General features: G+C 43.6%; 1 protein-coding gene across 2 annotated transcripts in view; it reads right to left on the bottom strand.

Annotated features, from left to right (window-relative positions):
- The window catches only part of ABL1 (ABL proto-oncogene 1, non-receptor tyrosine kinase), a 77,832-nt gene that overhangs the window by 32,298 nt on the left and 31,861 nt on the right, over window positions 1-13,673 (bottom strand). The window lies entirely within an intron of this gene.

Raw genomic sequence — 13,673 nt, 5'->3', positions numbered from 1 at the left:
GCCCTCGCTCCTTAACCTCCTCCTGCCTGCGCCTCTCCCAGCGCCGAGGAGGCCGAGGGGGGAACCAACAGGTTTGGGAAAGCGGAGGAAAGGCGGGATGCTGGCGCTGCGTGCGCGGCCGAGCCGCCCGGCTCCCCGGCTAAGGCTGCGAAGCGCGTCCTTTCACAGCCCGTGAAGGGGCTGCTCGAGCACCGCGGCCAGAGGCCAGCCGAGAGCGATGCCCATTTGTAACCCGGCACAAAAACAGCGGGGGAGCTGCAGCTCCTGCCCAGGGATCCTGCCTTAGAGTCTATTACAGGCACAGGGATTCGGGTTTCGGCTGATGCGGTTACTGCTGCTCCTCCGGCACGAGGGCCCAGAAGTTTTCACTCTCACACTACCTGCTGTTCATTTTGCCTGCATGTTTCTCAAGGCTACACACCGATTAATGCTCTCTGCTTATGCATTTTTTATAGATTGTTTTCTGGCAGTATTCTGTGTGTCCCATTTAAACAAACATCATTTTTGTGTTACATATATGTATATAGTCTATCTACCTACCTATCTCTCTAAAGGAGATAGCATATTGGGTATGTATACAACTGCATTATTTCCACTCAAAAATCCCTCTTCACCTCCCAAACTTTGGGGTGCTTTTGCTGCTTGGAGCAAGAGGTGCAGCGTTTATTGGGGGTGGAAAACAGAGCTTGGGGAAATCGGCCTGGGAAGCTGATCCCAGCACAAAGCATCCCACAATGAGTGCAGCCCTTGGTGTGTCACACACAGAGTCAACAGAGCAGCAAATCTTCATTTTTGTCCCTGAAAACTTGCTTTCACATCTGACAGTTTATTTTGGCAAGGTTTCTGACTAGTGCTTGTGCTCTTTTGCCCTCCAACGTTTTCAAACATTGAATACTTTAGGGGGAACTCTGCATGCTTCCAGCATCTGAGGTCTGTGCCTCCGAAACAGCAAACATTGCTCACTCTTTAAACATTATTTTACAGCATCACTTTGCCCTAGTCTTCTGATCCATGGGGTAAAAACATGAAAGACATCTGGGAAAAAAAATCTTGATCTCTCAACCCATACTGAACTGCAATAAGAGCATTTGCCTTTTTTTTAACACAAGTCCCATTTCTAGCAAAGAAATAACAGTAAAGACAGTGTGATGTTCACAGTGCTTTCACCTTTTTCTCAGAAAACATGAACACGAATATTCCCATTTAATAAAACTAGAAAGCAGTTTAACTTTTCCTCAATTCAGACAGTTCAGCAAAGAGCTGAGGCTCCCATCCCCACTGCTGGCAGCCTGCATGGACGCTGGGAAAACAACAATACAGTTCTCCCCACTCTATCCCATCCTTTCTCCACTTCTGGAGAATTTCTATTTTATGGAAGCACCAGAGTTTAAGAGAAACCAACACCTATCTACTTGTTCCTTGCCTGCCTAATAGGGAACTTGTGTGCAACTGCACTGGGGGAGAGAAAAAAAAAAAAAAACAGGAAAAAAAAGAGGAGTTAAACACAGATTTGGAGGAGAAAGGTTACATAAATCACAGGAGGAACTCAGTCCTCACATGTTTCATCCCAGTGTCATGTTTAGGGAACCAGGATGAAATGAAGTTTTAAGAGCAGATCAAACATCCTGCATGCAACTTCTTTTCCATGAGATGAGCATCCCATCCCTATCCCACTTCTCCTGCAGCTGTAGGAACTCAGAATCCCCAAAGCATTCCCTGCAGTACAAAGGCTGCCCCCCACGAACACCACCCAGCCATTACAATTAAGGTTAATACAATGAGTGCCGGCAGAATTAATGCGGATTACATTTCTGATGAACTCCTGGGGTTCTTATTCCTGAAGAAGAATGCCTCATCTCAAATTAAATTAACCCGCTTGCAGAAGAACCTCACTGTAGGAGAAACACATCCACTTGGGGAGTTAAACACAAAGAGCTATCCGGGATAACTTCCTCTGTAGATAAACAAATTAATTCCCTTTATGCTTCCAGGCAGACATGCTTGTGTGGTCCCTGTGCTACAAACATCATCCTTCAACATTTCCTCTTTTGTGTCGTGGCAAACTGGGCTGTAAATACTTTGAGCAAATACCCTCTGCCATTCCTGAATGCCATGAAATTAACTGGTGATACAGAAATAAAAGCCATACTGGTAGTGTCACACAACCTCTGCCACTCTTACTGCTGTCAGCTATAAATCCCTCTCACATTTGTTTGTCATACACATCTTAAACAAGATCAGTCATGAAACGTGTGCAGATTTCTGGACTGCAGTGACTGATGCAGCCTTCAACCCAGGCTCTCTGCTGCAGAATGGCAAAACAATTTGGTGGGGAGCAGGCTCAGAAGGTCTCAGTTCCAGCTCCTGCTCAGAGGGAGGCTATCTCCCACCATCAGGATTTTCCAGGCTCTTTGCAGCTAAACTTTAACCGGGTCTGCTGGGCAGTTAAACACTTTTCATACTCTCAAACCTACCCAGCTTTGCCTCGTTGCAAGTTTTAAGTGTGGCTTCTCCCCCTTTTGCTGTGCAGCTCTGAGGAGAGTCCTCCCAGCCACCAGTGGGGTGGTTATGAAAGCTCTGGGACCCCTTCCACCCCTCTTTCCCTCAGTCCTGGGGGGCAGTGCTGGCTTCAGCCCCGCCAGGCTCCCTCCAGGGTCTCTGCATCTGCTACAGGGGAAGGAGCTCCAGATGTGGCTTCACAAGAGCCAAAAAGAGGGAAATAATCACTTCCCTCGACCTGCTGGCTCTGCTCTCATTAATGCAATCCAGTATCCATTAGCCTTTATTGTTCATGCTCCTACAAGAGCATAAACCTATTTAGCCAACGGCCTTTGTGTTTGAGCTGCTTCTAGCAGACAGATATTTATTCTTTACATTCCTAATGCTACCCAGAATTTGAGGACAGATTTTTATCCAAAAGAGAATGATCACACACACACACACATGACAGCAGCAGCAAAAGGACTGGACTCCATGAACAGAAAGTGAGTTTTGGCATGATCTCACATGTTAGCAGCTGGAGTGAATTTTGTTGCGATACTGTTAAAAACAGCTTGAGTGTTTGTCACCCATTTAAAATCTGAGCTCAATTTTGTTTTAAAATCCTCTTCTGAAACATGGAATGTTAACAGAGTTTCAAGTCCCAAAGTCTGGGCATTTTTTGATAGGCACATTCAGTTGATTTGGGATGGGAAAAGTAATTTGAAATAGAAGTATCTTAAACTAGTGGTTAAAGCAAAGGAGTAAACAAGTGTGCCAGAAAAAGAGCAAATTCTTGTTTACAGTTAGTTACCTGTGCCTTATCTTTCTCTTCTATAAATGCAGATGAGAATTTCCCCATGATAAAGACTAACTCAGTGCCAGCTGTAAAACAGTTTTTTAGTCTCTGGAGCAACAAAATGTAGGATCACATAATTATGAGATGCATTTTTCTTAGTAAGTGGTACAATTATATGTGATTTGGCACATTCATAGGTCACTGTCTTTAGGATTAAAAACATGCCCATGCCACAGAACACTCCCATGCTACACAGCTCTCTTCTGATGGCATTTTTCCACATAGTGGAATAACACATTCCAACACCATTACCTGATAAAAAATATGTGTGTATATACAAATAATCAAAGAAGCTGATGTTGAAATCCATGGATGACCACAGCATGTGCTACAGATGGAGCTGTAACAAAGCTGGGCTCTGATCCGACAGCAGATGCAGCACTGCCTGTTTTCCTGGGGGTTAGTCCTGCTCTGACAGGTTCCAGCTTTCCTTTGGATTTTCAGATCCTCCACTATTAAACAACTTTATCCACTCTTAGACACAAAGTGCCAAACGTTTGGGAAGACAGTGCTATCTATCAGACAGACAGGACTAGCAGCTTTCACATCCTGGCTACTCAACTCTACTTTTCTTGGCACGTGAAGCACAAAAACTCTGGTGGAGTCTTGCAGAGCTGTTTGCAGTGAACACAACAACTCCAGTGAGTCGAGCACGTTGAGTCATGAGAGCTTTGTTATGGTAGAGGAACTCCTTTTGCCAAAGAAGGCATGGCAGAAAGCGAGCCCAAGGTTGGCAGGGTTAGAGGTGAGTGCACATCCCACACCCAGCCACCTCAGATTTAAACAACTGTCTCCAGAGTGGATCACCTCTTAGTCTCGAGTGACTGTTCAGACACCTTGTAGCTACTGCAAAGGACAAGTGAAAACAAGTCTTCCAGGATACTCCAAGGTTCTTCACTTCCTTGGCTATGACAGCACTACACAAAAAGGCAATGACATTTGGGATTTATTTGTAATATCTGCATGTAATGAAGAGAGGGTGAGAAAAGTCCTTGCTGGTGTTTTCACACAGAATGTGCTCCACATCAGCCTGGTAAGATCTCCAAGTGAGATTTTCCACAGAAGAAAGCCCAGGCTACGAGGATACTGAGGGCTCTACAACTACCACTCATTTGGTGAGCTCTAGGAATACCACTGGCATTAGGAATGCAACCCAGATAAGCAGGGCTCAAGTGGTTTTACCACTCTGCCCAGATGAACCTTTGTGCCAGAGATGTGTGTAAATGCCAGCCTTTCTCCACTACTGCCCTAACTTGGAACCACTCCACCAGTGCTGCCAGTGTCTCTCTTCCAGATTTTTATGTAGAAACCTCTGTCTCTCCTTTTCCAATTCACACACAAAACATTTTTACAGACCACTGTTCTACCTTCCTGTTTAAGCTCTTCTCAAGATCCAGCTGACATGTTTACAACAGCTAGTTAAAACAGCATGTTAAAAACAAAAGCCTCTTGCTACTACTCTGACCATTCCACAATAGGTATTATTGTAAATAAAATAAAAAACCCCACAAACAAAGGCAAGTTAACACCTGAGGGCAAAGAGTGTTTTTCTTCCTTCAGTCACCATCCAGCACAGCTGAATAGTCCTGCAAGAGCACAGAGGGGTAACTGCACATACAGGAAAATATTAAACACTTTTGGTACTTGGACTTAATAAGTCCCACTCTGATCAGTAGAAACGTCAAAAAAAAACCCCAAGAAAAGCCAGGTTACAAAAAGTCCACTGTACACATCAACAGAAAAGCCAAGGATTTTGCAATAAAGCATGTGCATTTGTTGGTTTTTCTCCTCGATTTAACAGATGTTTGTTATTTGCAATTTTCATGAGTGAAGGAGGTGCCTGGGAAGTGGTGGGATTTCAGAGATGGAATGTTCAAGTATTTGAAATTCCTTTCAAGCAACAGAGCAGAATCCTTATTTTTTTAAGGTAGTAACAAGGCAGAAGGTACTACTAAATTCCTGCAATGGTGACGTGTATTCACTGTACTCATGTAAAAACAGAAGATGGGTCATGAGCTCCGCAGGGAATTGCTTTGAGTATTATCATTTGAAGCCTGCAAGGTTAAATTCAAGTCCAAAGGGGCTCATCACCCATCACTGAAAAAGTTTTGGGCCTCTTCCACTGAACGCTTTATGAAACATCTGCAGGCAAAGGGGAAAAAAAAACAACAAAGAAACTTCTTGGACTTTTCAGATCTGAAAAAAAAAAAATAGCAATGTACCTTAAAGACACAAAAATGGCATAAATTCCTATTGACTATTAATGACTGAACTCCATTGTCCAGGCAGTTTATTAAGGTTGCGAAAGAGGGAGCAGGGACTGGAAGTTCCTGTGCATTAGGTAGAATTCCATCAGTTTAGGGATCCTGCAGAAGTTCAGTATTTTCTGCCAGCCCAGGGAAGGGAGGAATCACAGGCAGCCAGGATGCAATCAGAAAACATACATGCTTGGAAAGGACCAGCAAACAAATTTTAGGGAAGCGTCCTTGCCAAATACTGACTCAGATCATGAGTGGGAGCATTTCTGTGTTTCTTTTAAATGAAAAGGGAAGGAAATGCAGATGAAAAAGTAAAGGTAAGAGAAGAGGTTAAAGGGGGAGCTCAGAGCTGATGACTTTGTGGGCTTTTCTTGGGTAAATCCGAGCAGGTCCGCAGGAAGAGCCAGAGGGACCAGAACAGGGGTTACTCCTGGCAGTAACTAAGTGGTTAATTTCTTCCATTCAAGAGCTGAAAAATCTGCCAAAGCAGAAGAGCAGGCCTCGGAGATCAAATTACACATGAGGAGGGGGTGGAAGGGGAGAAGAAGAAAAGAAAACAAGTATTACTGAACCACTGCCGCTTGAGACCCAGCGGGGATTAGGAGAACATGGAGGAGGAGAGGTTTATCCAGGGCTGGCTGCAAACACAAACCCGATCCGTGCCCTCACCTCGCCATTCCCTGCAGGAACACCGACCTGTCCTGAGCCCCTGAGCCCTGGCCAGCGTGGAAAACCTTCTGTGCATCAGCTGTGGAATTCCAGCGATGGGACCAGCTGGATCTCCTTTTTCCCTGTGGCTCTCCCCACCCAGGCAAAGGGGTTGTGCTGCTTTTTCTCTCCCAGCTGGAGAGTTTAGGCTGGGGCACGGATCTATGGACGTGTCCTGCTGCTGCCACAGGCGTGGGGATCACCAAAGGACTTGAAAAGCAAACGGATAAAAGCCACGTGGAGCAAATAATGATGCACAAATAAACAAATAATACATCAAACTGAGGAGAAATTCAATTTGCCTTGAAGCTGATCACACAAAGGAGGTCTTGCAGCAGTATTGACATTTTCACAGCTATTTCAGGGCAGGTTCCCTTCCTGGCCACACATCATTTCTGTACTCACTCACCTAAGCTTTTTCAGCACTGAATTCAGCAAAGATTATCCTAATTTACTGAAATGCAGAAAATGGCAAGTAACACACTCACACAGTCACAAGAGAATAGGATAAATTTGATTGCAGAGATCATTTTTCTCTAGGGATATAATCCTAGACAGTTAGTGCCTTTGAACACTATCAATATCAATGGGCAAAAACTTTTATAAAATACAGATATTTTGACACTGAAATAAGTGTGTTTTAAAAATATTTTTTAATTAATTAAAAAAAAAAAAAAGGAAAAAAACTCAAAAACCCAACCCAAAGCCCCAAACTCCAGTGCCTTCTGCTCAGGAATTCCAGACGTCACTAATTCATCCACAGGGGAATACATATTATTTTGAGAAAGTAGTATAAACCCTTTGTAACTATAGGAATAAAAAAGCATCTATAGAAGCATAAACCCACTATATAAAGCCATCTACAGTCACTTGATTTGAAATACTCTACTTATCCACCCTCAGGATCTATTCTCAGCCTCCCTTAGATGTGCAGGTAACTGCCTGGTGCTCCTTAGCACTAATTGCTTATTATTCCCAGTGTAAGAAAGTAAATATATGTTCTCAGAAAGGAAAAGCTTCCAGTTAATTAGAACTGCCTGCAGCAATGGTTCCCTCCAAACAGTTCAGCATTTTATTTTGTTGTCAGGACACAATATAAGAAGTTTTAAGAGTCCTGCTGGGACTATGACATAAAGGCAGGACCAGTATTTTTTTTCCTGTGAAGGCTGGGGCCGACAGGAAGAAACTTCATATAGAAATAAGCCACTTCACCATGAGGAAAGGCAAAATCAAAATGTATATATACACCTCTGTCCTGGTCCAACTGGAGCAGGGATGCAGGAAAAGGGTCTCTAATTTACTCATGCAGCCCCGAGCACAGATGGATGCAGTTCAAGTGCTAACAAAGGCTGAACACTCTTTTCCAATTCCTAAACATCAAAACACATTGAAAGAAGCATTTTAATTTGGATTTTTATGAAAAAGCTAGGAAACATTGTCTCGGGGTTGCACCATTAAGACAAAGCAAAAGACTGATGCTGAATTCATAAGTGGCAAAAGTTATTAAGCTCAGCTCTTTCAGAATTAGTTTTTTTGGTATGCTTAATCATGTTTGTCATATCTGAATTTAGATTTAGAAAATGGCACAAGACTGTGCAATACCTCTGCATGTTTCTGTCTTTCCAGGCACAAGTGGAAAGATAAAGGAAGGTGTAAAAAAGAAATCAGTGCTACTGATCTCCAGTAACCCCAAAAGTTCCTTTCTCTTCACTCCCTCTTTACCTGCCCATCATCAATCAGAGCCATTCCCAGAGCAGATATGTTACATGTGGTTGAGCTGGTTCTGTCTGCCCACATACCAGACAGAAAATAGGGAGGAGTGCCCAGTATCAAGGAGTAACAGGCACTGGCACCCTCCAAGCCATCCCACCCTGCTCCAAAGGGTGAGCCAGACACTTCTGTCCTGTCAGGCTCAGCTGAGTCACTTCACTGCTCAGGGAGGGAAGAGGATCTCGAGGATGTGCACAAATATTTAAACAAACAAACACAAAACTAAAATACCTGTGACTGCTCTGAAAAGTTGCACAATGGAGCAGCAGGGCGGGAAGCAGGAAAGTGCTACAGACAAACACTGAGATGAGCTGGGAAGAAATCCTGCTGGCACAGAGTGAGGGTCTTCAGCCAAGTAACCCCATCCAACAGAGTGCCTTGGTCCCACCTTTCCATCTTCCTCTTTCTGGCACTGGTGCTCACACAACCATGTGGTGACCCAGTTCAAGAATGTCAAGAGTCTCGTCAGTGTATGTTCACACAAATAACAGTGCTGGCATCATGAGGGGGCCAGCAAAGCTGCTCCTTAACTCAAAATACTGAGTAAACCATCTGTATTGACGAGTTGTATAAACAGCTTAATCTTACCAACCTTTCCTACTGAGAGAGCTACAAACAAATCCCAAAGAAATAAATATATGAATATAGAACTGGAGCAGCTATAGATGGAGATCATCAATCATTCAGAGACCCTCAAACACACCACAGTTATTCTGTGCTGGGAGATGTGCTTCCACCTGAAATGGAAGTACTTCATCCAGCCTCCAGTAACTGGCTGCACTCCAGCCTGGATCAGGGAATGCAATGCCTCAAATTCCTAGAGAGCTGACAGATGCCCAGATATGCAGCAGTGCTGCAATACAGACAGCAATCCCAGAAAACACAGCTTGATGAGAAACCTTCTGGAGTAAGGAGTTCCACTCTAAGCCTCTCCTGATTCTGGGGTTGTTCCATGAAGTTCCAGGCAGAAAATAGCACAACTCTGTCATTTAACTCGGAGCTTTTCCTGTTTCTCATTGATTGCCAGTCCATAGTGAGGTCTCATGCCAGCGATACACCAGCTCCTCTGCCTTCCCAGCCAAATGAGAGATGTTCTATTCAGATACTACAAGAATAAAGACTAAAACATAGTGAGCCTGGAACATCAGAGAAGGAAGGTTCTGGCTTGAACTGCCATCAGGTGGGAATACCCAGAGCAAAAATCAATGAACTGGTTTTTGTTAGGCCACACATCCTGATTCCTCCCTTGCTAGGTTCAGCTCAGTCTTTGCACGTCCAGCGTGACCAGGGGATTTTCAGATGGTGAAAGAGCTGCTGTGTTCTCCTAATCCCTCCCTCCCACACATACAGCAGCCAGGGTGCCAGGAGAACCCATTTTAAAATTAATCTCAAAGTAGAGGAACATTCATAGAAAGAATCAGAACTAGAAATCTTCAGCAGCTCTGGAGTCAAGGGGGATGAAGCAAGGGCACTGCATGGACAATAGAGAACATTGAGGAGGTAACACAAAAGGATTTTAAGCCATGTAATACACCATATATAAAATGGAAAAACTCCACAGACCATGTGATCCTTCATTTTTTAATTCTACCTCAAGTGTTTATAAAGGACATCACAAGGTCACTGGGAGTATTAGCAGGTTATTGTTTTGGAAAGACCTGACTGATAGCTTGGGTCACTTCTGCTTACACTGTCAACCCCCCAAGCAGGGCCTGGGTTTTAAGAAAAAACTAATTTTAGGGGAAAATAAATAAGGGAAAATATGGGAAAATTAAGTATTTATAGGGAATAAAATAAGGGAAAATTAACTATTCTGCTTCATCATATGAACAGACATGCCATAATTTTATTTCCAGCTCTTCTTTAGATTGCTCCAATCACTGTGGATAAATTACCTGAGTTGGCATCTCCATTTTTTTTTCCAAATGTAACTACTACAAACCTTCAAACTACAAATCAGGACCCACTGCTAGGAGGTACTACAGGAATATGAAACATTCAGCAACACACCCAACACACCAACTTCCAGTTGGAAACCACACTTCTCATGTACTTCAAGGCACTCACATTCTTTCCATCAAGTGGGGCTGCCTCTCGTGGCTGTGGCACAGGGCAGGATTTTAAGACTCCTGAATTCAAATCTGAGGGAGGCTTCTCACAGCTCAGGGTGTGCTCAGTATCACCAACACACCCTGCACCACCTGTGAAATGTCTGCACATGCAGAAATTCTGACAGACATGAAAAGGAGATAGTTCCAAGCACAACAGACAATTTTTTTCTCCCCTTGCACAGAAACACTTTGTTTGCATCCAAAAGAAAGGAGGTTTTCATGTGTTGGAGCACCAAGAAGCCTATCCTGGGAGGAAAACCAGGTATCCCTGATGAAAAGCTGTTCCACAGAGATGTGCTGGCACTCCCTGGGGTCTCTCAGCACAGACAGAGGAGCAACAGAAGCTCAGGGAGCTCGACAGCCTGAGGACAAAAGTGCTCCAAACCACTTCAGTCTTGAAAGCCTGAGGAGTCAACATCGTAATAATTGGAAAACACAAAGGCTTCCACAAATGCCTGTGAACACTGATTACTGCCCTTTTCTGAATCCACTCTCTTCAAGCTTCTTATAATATCATAAGAAAAAGCAAACATGAACAGCAATGAGGAACAGCCTATTCTGAAACCACTTCCAGGAACAGGGATTGTTTAAACAAAATACATTAAGTGAAACCATATGTATTAAGGGTCAAACGCCATCTGAGGCTGAATGTGCAGAAATAGCCATTTTACAAAATTTGGGCAATTATCCCTTTGTTGTTTTTGTTTTTAACATGAATAATCAGTGTGCTGGAGGTGTTACCAAGGGGGCAAAGCTTGAGGAAGGAATTTAACTCCGCAGCTCCCAAGCTGTTGGTGCCAAGAAAATATTCCTGTTAATCCTGGTGCTACCCTCTCCCAGGGTGCTGGGAGGAAGGTTTGCTCAATGCCATGGACAGAGCATCCTCTCCACAAGCAGGGAGGGCTCCAGGGTGGGGGTCTGCCCTTGGACTGGTCCCCACAGGAGGGTCCTCGTCCTGCTGCCAGACAGTCATTTGATGTGAATCACAAGGGATGCTGCTTGCACAAGACTTGCTGGCAAAACAGAGGTGACAGAAGAGGCTCAGAGAAGGAAAAATAAGGCAATTTAAAGCTGCAGAGCCATGAAAGATGTGTTTTAAGTCATTTCGGCACAGGGCACTAGTGCTGGAACTCAGGGGATTCAAAGATGGTTGACCATTGCTAAGGATAAATACTAAGCTAAAATATTCAACATTTATGTGCAACCTATAAATGGGCATCTTGTATGAGACTGACACATTGTACTATTTCAAATACATGTTGATCCTTTCCCACCCTAAATCCATCCAACTCATCTGAAACTTAACTTTAATCAGAGCAGCAGGGGAACCTCAGTGCCTCAAAGCAAAGGGAATGGAGCAGATCTTGGGCACTAAGCTCCTCCAAAGCAAAGGGAATGGAGCAAATCTTGAAAATTAAGCTCCTCAAGTATTTATTTAATAGAAAGTGTGAACTGGTATCACTATACAAAAGGATAAAGTGCCACGGGGGAAAACCTGCCCTCAAAGACCTTGCACATTGCAACAACTACATCTGAGTATGGTCTTACTTCACCTGCTGTGGATTTGATAACATCCAATTAACTGCAGAAATATTTCCGTATTCATCACTAGTGAAGTCACTCTGCAATCAAATGTTGCAGCTGCAAAGGCTAAAGCTCATTAATCATTTTTTCTGGAAACCAAGAAGGATGATGATGGAAGGGAAAACTACGATTCATTTATTTTCAACAAAATTGCCAGCAAGAAGGCCAAAAGAATACCAATTTCTAATTTTTTAAAATTAATATTTACATGCTAAAATGTTAATGCCTGCCAGCTCTTTAAGTGGACAAGCATTTAATGGATCCAACATAAATGTATATGCCAGTTATCAGAAGGCAAATTGCAAAGCTATGATGTAATGAAATAGCTTTGCTTTCTGGGAATGAGGTGACAGGTTTGAAGTATGGCTTTAGGTGTAAAAAAAAAAAATAGATTTTTCATACAAGCCACAAAACTGTAATGCAATTACTTGCCTAAGTCTAAAATTTTATAGAAATTTAAATTCAACTTTAAAGATATAAATGAGTCATCAATTTGCATTAGGATGGCTGGGAACCATATCACTCCTCAATCAGCATGAACTAATGAAGCTTTCCTGGTCTGAATAAAACAGCTAAACTGAAGTGCTGAGGTGCATACACATCACAGTCACACAATGCTTCTATGTTCTTGATAATAAAGTGTCAGAATAGCTCTGAGGGAGCCCAGGGACTGAGCTGCCCTTGCTCAACAAAACCCAAATGAATGGGAAAAGCCACGTTTTCTCGTTTTTCTTCATTCTTGGCTCTCCAGAAACTCGTTCTTTTATTTACAGAAAAGTTACTCTGGAGGTTCATCTTACCTGTAAAGAGCCAGCTCACTTTGATGCTCTTACCCTGCCCTGCTCAGATAAACCAACAAAGTTCAGCACCTCAAGTTACTCTCCCAGCAGGGAAAGAGCCTGCCTGGAGGGGAGATTTTTCAGGATTTTTTGCTGTGCTTTACTACCTCTGCTGTGAGGAACAGCCTCGTTCTGCTGGTCTGGTAAATGAGGAAAACGGGCTCTCAATTCTGAAGCAGAACCATTAGGAAATATATAAGCACAAGACACTGTCTTTGACTTCACTGCTAGGCCACTTTCCCTCTTTTTTTTTTGTACTATTTCCCTCCAGAAACAGACCATAAAGATGAATTCATCTGTGAGTTTGAGGCACCCAAACACTGCAGTGGTTCACACCCCTGAAAGCTTTCAAATAAAACAACCAACACACCAATGGTACCATGACAGACCTTGGCTATTTCATCTACGACAGGAACTGAAAGCATTTTAAGGAGAGTGCACCTCATCTCTGAATGTCCTGCTGTGGATTTTAGGTTTGTAGGAAGGAGGGATCCCACACCCACTTTGTCTAGCTGTGGTGGACACAAGGAGAAAGAGCAGCATGCACTGACAGCAAACCTCCCCACGGTGGTGACACAGCCCAGAGAGGACCTGGGCACATCCAGGCCACACTGGGTTCTGTGACAGGACCTGGGGCATCTCCTGGGCCAAGAGCAATCCAACACAGCTGCACTGCAGCAGCACACAGCTCATAATGCTGTGGAAACCATCCCAAATCTGAAGGCGGTTGAAAACGTTAAGGAAAAGGAGTGGGGGCCAAACCAAGAGGCTGCCCCCACCTTCCTTCCTGTCCATCCCCATAAGTTATTCATTAACATACCAAAATACACATATCAATGAAGAATTCATGGAGATTCTCTGAATACCAAATTACTGAGCATAATGACAAGGAGAACTTGCCTAACACCCTCTTCCAGTTCCACACCCTGTCCCGGGTGGATCACTCATAAAGCTCCACTTGTATTTCACAGCAGCAAAGTCCTTCCTAAACCCCTTCCTCACCAATGCCTCCGATGAGTGCAGACCATCTCTAAACAGAGCAGCAGCCACAAATGCTGTATCTTTA

This window comes from Passer domesticus, chromosome 18, assembly GCF_036417665.1.
Source record: "Passer domesticus isolate bPasDom1 chromosome 18, bPasDom1.hap1, whole genome shotgun sequence".
NCBI lineage: Eukaryota > Metazoa > Chordata > Aves > Passeriformes > Passeridae > Passer > Passer domesticus.
This window is presented reverse-complemented; position numbering and strand designations above follow the sequence as displayed.